Source organism: Rhinoderma darwinii, chromosome 6 (genome assembly GCF_050947455.1).
Source record: "Rhinoderma darwinii isolate aRhiDar2 chromosome 6, aRhiDar2.hap1, whole genome shotgun sequence".
Lineage (NCBI taxonomy): Eukaryota > Metazoa > Chordata > Amphibia > Anura > Rhinodermatidae > Rhinoderma > Rhinoderma darwinii.
In genome coordinates, this window is record NC_134692.1 from 60,367,293 (window position 1) to 60,374,808 (window position 7,516).

The window sequence follows — 7,516 nt, forward strand, 5'->3', positions numbered from 1 at the left end:
GATTTTGCAACCCCTATCTCCTATTGCAGCAGATCGGCGCTGCAATGTAGATAAGAGTAACGTTTTTTTTTTTTAAAAACGAGCATTTTTGGCCAAGTTATGACCATTTTTATATTTATGCAAATGAGGCTTTCTAAAGTACAACTGGGCGTGTTTAAAGTAAAAGTACAACTGGGCGTGTATTATGTGCGTACATCTGGGCGTTTTTACTTCTTTTATTAGCTGGGCGTTGTGAATGGAAGTGTATGATGCTGACGAATCAGCATCATCCACTTCTCTTCGTTAACACCCAGCTTCTGGCAGTGCACAGACACAGTGTGTTCTCGAGAGATCACGCTGTGACGTCACTCACTTCCTGCCCCAGGTCCTGCATCGTGTCGGACGAGCAAGGACACATCGGCACCAGAGGCTACAGTTGAATCTGCAGCAGCATCAGCGTTTGCAGGTAAGTAGCTACATCTTACCTGCAAACGCCGATGCTGCTGCAAAATCAATTGTAGCCTCTGGTGCCGATGTGTCCTCGCTCGTCCGACACGATGCAGGACCTGGGGCAGGAAGTGACGTCACAGCGTGATCTCTCGAGAACACGCTGTGTGTCTGTGCACTGCCAGAAGCTGGGTGTTAACTAAGAGAAGTGGATGATGCTGATTCGTCAGCATCATACACTCCCATTCACAACGCCCAGCTAGTAAAAGAAGTAAAAACGCCCAGATGTACGCACATAATACACGCCCAGTTGTACTTTTACTTTAAACACGCCCAGTTGTACTTTAGAAAGCCTCATTTGCATAAATATAAAAATGGTCCTAACTTGGCCAAAAATGCTCGTTTTAAAAAAACAAAAAACGTTACTCTTATCTACATTGCAGCGCTGATCTGCTGCAATAGGAGATAGGGGTTGCAAAATCTGGTGACAGAGCCTCTTTAAGTGGATTGTAACATTAGTCACCAAAGGGTCTGAATGAGTCCCTTAGCTTTGCATCTTTTGTGTAAATATATGTATGTTTTTTATTTTTAAATGTAAACTCTTTATATTGACAGTGTATGGAACTGAATGCACACCTGTGATCTACTCTGGTCTCGTGAAATTGGATGAAATTATGTGACAATAGGAGGTCCCATTCAGCTATAATTTCATGTCTTTATATATATCCTATAAACTATTTTGAAGGATGTTAGATTTAATCGAAGCGGTTTAGAAATATTGTGGTAGTTGGACAAGGTATTGATGTACTCCAGTAGTTCACCTGAGTATATTGTTTCTGTTTTTGATTTTTTTGATTTCTTATTATTATTTTTACTTTGCATATACTTTTTCTTTTAATGTTTTGACACTTTTTGATATAATATTTTGTGTGTGTAGGCTCAGATGAATATGTCTGTGCCATTGTAGGGCCCATTTGATGGGCATATATCACTAATGGTAATACCCACAATCTGCATATCTTAAATATTAAATGATTTTTCATATCTCTAGTAAATGGTATACAAGTTTTTCACTTTAGATATAGGTCACTTTACACTTATCACTATCTACTAGTAATAGTAATGGGGTATTTTTGATACTACTCCTTATTCTCACTTCACATTTGAATACAATATATTTAAATATATACACTTATGTAGTGGTTTCATACTATGGATTGATGTAGTGTGAGGTGTGCGATGTGTTGGGGGTCCAGGTGGAGAATTTCCACCACCGGTGTGGTTCAGTGGTGGTGGTCTTCTCCATATGGTTCTCCCCGGGGATGCACATACATACGTATAGGAACGCATATTCCTTATTATATGTTTGGAATAATTGGACTGCTAACGTGGTCTCAATATGGATACATTATGCCTTCCTGTGCTCGGCAAACATTAATAAATAAATTTATTCAAATGTATGAGATATAGTACTTTAGTGTGAGCATGCTGTAAAATTGTTTTGTTATGTGTTCGCTGTATATGGACTGATGGCTGTTGGGATCCTCTGAGATCACATTCAAACAATAGAAATTAATATTAGAAATGATTATGATGTTTGGTAGTCTACGTACCTGTGGTCATAATAATTCATATTATTTAAACATCCACTGGTGAGGTGCGCATGCGCCTGACGGATTCCTTTAACATGCTGTGCCGGAAGCTGTCAGAGTGTGGGCGGAAGTGCATATGATGGAGATTCCTCTCCTATAGAACTGACGCTCATGACGTGGAAGGCACACGTGGATCGGATTCATCAGCCGCTATGCGCCATTGGTCACAGATGCACAGGGTACTATATTTAAATCCAGTTCCATCACACTATGTCTTCTCCTGACGAAGGGTTTGAAACGCGCGTCGAGGTGTTTTCCTGAGACCACTGACAGCCATCATGCCAGCTACAGGTAATTAAATTTATCTCACGTCCCTCATCTATGTATGCTATATGTTGTGAGCAGTGTATTTACTTATAGACTGTGGACTGTGTTGGAGGGATTGGGATAGAGGCATACCACATGCTTTTATTGTTTGCCTGTTTCTCATTATGCATGTAACATACCTCTTTGGTTATGCTGGTATCTCGATAGTGGTCTTAGTGTTATTAATTTGAAGTATGTTTTAACCTGTATGTATATTTGTGTGGGTTCTGGGGGATATGCATATTTATGGAACAATAAAAAAATTATTTTTGGACAATACATATCTAGAATTATTCTTGTGTGTTTGAGACATATATAGGGTTTATATTGTTTGGATTATGTCTTACGTTTATACGTATGCCTGAAAGGTATTATAGGTATTAATACATGTAGAGACACCCTAATGTAACCCTGGCGGCTGCCGTTCGCCGCTATCCAGCTTGACCCAGCGGCCGCCATCATAGTTTACCTGCACGCCAGCATCCTCCTACTCCCCAAGGACTACGGCATGTACTGCTCTCATCTGCTGCACGCTCCCGTATGATGCCTGAGCGCGCCCTGGTGTCCTCTTAAAGGGTCAGTGCACACACCACTACAATCCTCCCTAGCCTATCACTGTGCACCCTGTCCTATTTAAATCCATCCTGCCCTCCTTCCTGTGCCTGAGTTTTGTTGTATCTAGCCATTTTCGTATAGCAAATGGTCCCTTAGTTGTATCCTTCCCCTGTGTTCCTGTATCCTGTTTCCTGTATCCATTAACTGTGTTTGTTCCTGAGGGTAGTCTAGTGTTGGAGTCGAGTTCATCCTCACTGTCATGCCAAGCGTCATCTGCCACGCCAAGTGTCTTCTGCCACGCCATGTGTCATCTGCCACGCCACCTGTCATCTGTGCTAAAGCATCTGCTACGCCTCGTGTCTGTCAGGACTTTCATACAAGTACTCTTATGTTAGAGACTTTCATTGACTGTAGTTGGCCAGCTTCTACTCCGCTACGGTGGAGCGGCCTAGTGGGTCCACATATCCCCAGAGACGAGACACCTAACTTATAAACAGTTAAATCTCATTATTGGTTATTAAAGCATTACTGGTTATCATAACATTTGGGAAAAGGGAAGAGAGGAAAAGAACTGTGGTTCTAGTAGGAAATAAAAATAATAAACTTTATTAATATATTTATGTTAAAATAATTCTATCTTTTTCAATGTAGGTCAAAAATAATTAGCAGTGCAGAAGACCCCTTGTCCTGCACTTAAAGAACAAAATTTGTCTTGTATATGTTTAATTGTAAGTTGCTACTATCATACAATATCAAATTGGACTTTATTGCTTACTAGAGTGAGTAAAGATCTGACTACACTGGTATGTTATGTGCACTACGTATTTCAGCACTGGCTGTCAGTCTCTGAACATTGTATCTGCTGTTCTGTGTACACTGATAGTTGCAATGTTTCTGTTAGTAAATAGACATTGTATCAATTCCTTGGTTCTATGCTATGCACTGTTTGTGTCAATGTTGGCTAGCTAGTTCATAGAAATGTAAGGTTATTTAAATGCTCGTATTTACTGAAAAAATCAGCACTTGCTGCTAGTTGATATTCTCAAGATTGAATTACTGTTGGAGTATCGTGCTAGATTTTATAAAGTGTCTATTTTACAATTGTTATGTTAATATAACAGTCCACATTTGTTTGTTATGCCACGCTGGTCATTTCTACCAGAAATAGCAGTGATGCGGTAACCTGTGTGAATGAGCACTACAGGGAGTGCTCTGATTCTAAATTGCTCAATGTCAGTTCCCACCCTGCGTTTGTGAGAAGCTGTGAATAGCAAGACTCTAAATGACGGCACTTTAAAATGTTAGAATGAATGAAAGGTTTTGTGTTCCACTTTTGCAAGTGACATGCACCTACGATCCTCGTATTAGGGAACAGCAGCTAGATTTTATAAAGTGTCTGTTTTACAATTGTTATGTTAATATAACAGTCCACATTTATTTGTTATGCCACGCTGGTCACTTTTACCAGATATAGCAGTGATGCGGTAACCTGTGTGAATGAGCACTACAGGGAGTGCTCTAATTCTTAGTTGCTCAATGTCAGTTCCCACCATGCGTTTGTGAGAAGCTGTGAGTAGCAAAACTCTAAATGACGGCACTTTATAGTGTTAGAATGAATAAAAGGCTTTGTGTTCCACTTTTGCAAATGACATGCACCTACGATCCTCGTATTAGAGAATAGCAGCAATGCAGTGATCTAGCTAGGTAGCCTTTACGTAGGTGAACTTAGTGAGTGCTATAAAATTAATTAGAAATGCACTTGCTGATGTGCTCTATTAGTTATCTGCTCCAAGAGGAAGCCGGAATGCCGGCGAAACGCGCGTCGGGTGTCCAGACATATTAACTAATTCAATGTTGAAGGTCCTAGCTTAATCGAATGCTACCTACAAATATCAATCAATAGTCGGCAACGACTTAAAAGCAAAAGCGCTGCTCCTTATAGGAGAGTGGTGCGAGTATCCTGAAAGACGCTGCAGGGTAAAATCCCTGACAGCACTAACTAAGCCAGCTGACGTATAGAGGCCAGCTAATTTAACATTGTGCTGCTATTCACTGCCTCTCCGTGAACACGGTGATAATAAACAGAGAGCAGATAACTAATAGAGCACATCAGCAAGTGCATTTCTAATTAATTTTATAGCACTCACTAAGTTCACCTACGTAAAGGCTACCTAGCTAGATCACTGCATTGCTGCTATTCTCTAATACGAGGATCGTAGGTGCATGTCATTTGCAAAAGTGGAACACAAAGCCTTTTATTCATTCTAACACTATAAAGTGCCGTCATTTAGAGTTTTGCTACTCACAGCTTCTCACAAACGCATGGTGGGAACTGACATTGAGCAACTAAGAATTAGAGCACTCCCTGTAGTGCTCATTCACACAGGTTACCGCATCACTGCTATATCTGGTAAAAGTGACCAGCGTGGCATAACAAATAAATGTGGACTGTTATATTAACATAACAATTGTAAAACAGACACTTTATAAAATCTAGCTGCTGTTCCCTAATACGAGGATCGTAGGTGCATGTCACTTGCAAAAGTGGAACACAAAACCTTTCATTCATTCTAACATTTTAAAGTGCCGTCATTTAGAGTCTTGCTATTCACAGCTTCTCACAAACGCAGGGTGGGAACTGACATTGAGCAATTTAGAATCAGAGCACTCCCTGTAGTGCTCATTCACACAGGTTACCGCATCACTGCTATTTCTGGTAGAAATGACCAGCGTGGCATAACAAACAAATGTGGACTGTTATATTAACATAACAATTGTAAAATAGACACTTTATAAAATCTAGCACGATACTCCAACAGTAATTCAATCTTGAGAATATCAACTAGCAGCAAGTGCTGATTTTTTCAGTAAATACGAGCATTTAAATAACCTTACATTTCTATGAACTAGCTAGCCAACATTGACACAAACAGTGCATAGCATAGAACCAAGGAATTGATACAATGTCTATTTACTAACAGAAACATTGCAACTATCAGTGTACACAGAACAGCAGATACAATGTTCAGAGACTGACAGCCAGTGCTGAAATACGTAGTGCACATAACATACCAGTGTAGTCAGATCTTTACTCACTCTAGTAAGCAATAAAGTCCAATTTGATATTGTATGATAGTAGCAACTTACAATTAAACATATACAAGACAAATTTTGTTCTTTAAGTGCAGGACAAGGGGTCTTCTGCACTGCTAATTATTTTTGACCTACATTGAAAAAGATAGAATTATTTTAACATAAATATATTAATAAAGTTTATTATTTTTATTTCCTACTAGAACCACAGTTCTTTTCCTCTCTTCCCTTTTCCCAAATAATTTAATAAGTAATTATTGGTGGTATACACCTTTGTGGTTCTCTCTAACTCACTTTGTATATAATAAATAAGTGGGGGTATCAGCAAAATCCCTGTTTTTGGTTATCATAACAATTTCAGTGGTTACAACAGTGGCGTCGCTTGCATCGGCTTTCGTGGCTCATGCCCCGGATCTTTGGCTGATGCCCTGGATCCCTGGGCGACTGCCACATAATGGCTTAGCTATAGGAAACACAGGGGTGGCAGCGGTCACAATTGCAACTGGGCACCCCGATGCCTGGGGGCCCATGGCTCCTCGCACCACATCTATAAACGGTTACTATAGTAACTGGAGCCTATGTAATAAAATACACAGGCTCCTGTTACTATAGTAATAACAATATACTTACCCTCCTCGTTCCCCAGCGCAGCGGAGGTCCTGACATCTTCTCGCGTCATGATATCACGATGCTGTGCGTCGTGCACAATGTCGCAACGCTGGATGGCGTCAGAACCTACACTGCGCCCAGAGCCGAAGAGGAGGGTAAGTATAACGTTACTGTCTACTGGGCCTTGTATCAAAGCCTACCTTGTGGTAGGCTTAGATACAGGGTCCAACAGACAGTAAACAAGAAAACAAGGAAAAGATTCAGCGCCAAAACGATGAAAAAGTCTTTAACCCCTTCCCGCACCTTGACGTTAATGCACGTCAATGTGAGCAGTCACTTCGCGCACCTTGACGTGCAGTAACGTCAGTGCTTTGACAGTTAACCGCCGCGCGGCGCAACACCGCAGCAGCGGTTAACTGTGCAGGGTGTCTGCCTTATATTCCCCGTTGCCGATCAGTGGCCCATCGCCGCTGATTTCGGCAGTTAACCCCTTAATTGCGGCGTTCGATTTTGAACGCCACAATTAGGGTGTTTAGCGCCGATCGGCAGCCCCCATGTGAAATCACGGGGGCTGGCGATGGTACCCGTGGCAACCGGACACCAGACAATGGCTTCCGGGTTGCCATGTACAGAAGCTTATGAGAACCCAGTCATTGTGATGACTGTCACGTCACAATGACAGTTGGAATGCATTACACTACGTGTGTAGTGTAATGTATTCCAGCAGCGATCAGAGCTGCAAGTCTAAGTGTCCCCTAGTGGGACAAGTGAAAAAAGTAAAAAAAAGAATAAATATGTTTTCAAAAAATTGTCAAAATAAAAGTTATAAGTGATATAAACAAGAACTGCTTTTTTCCCTATAATAAGTCTTTTAT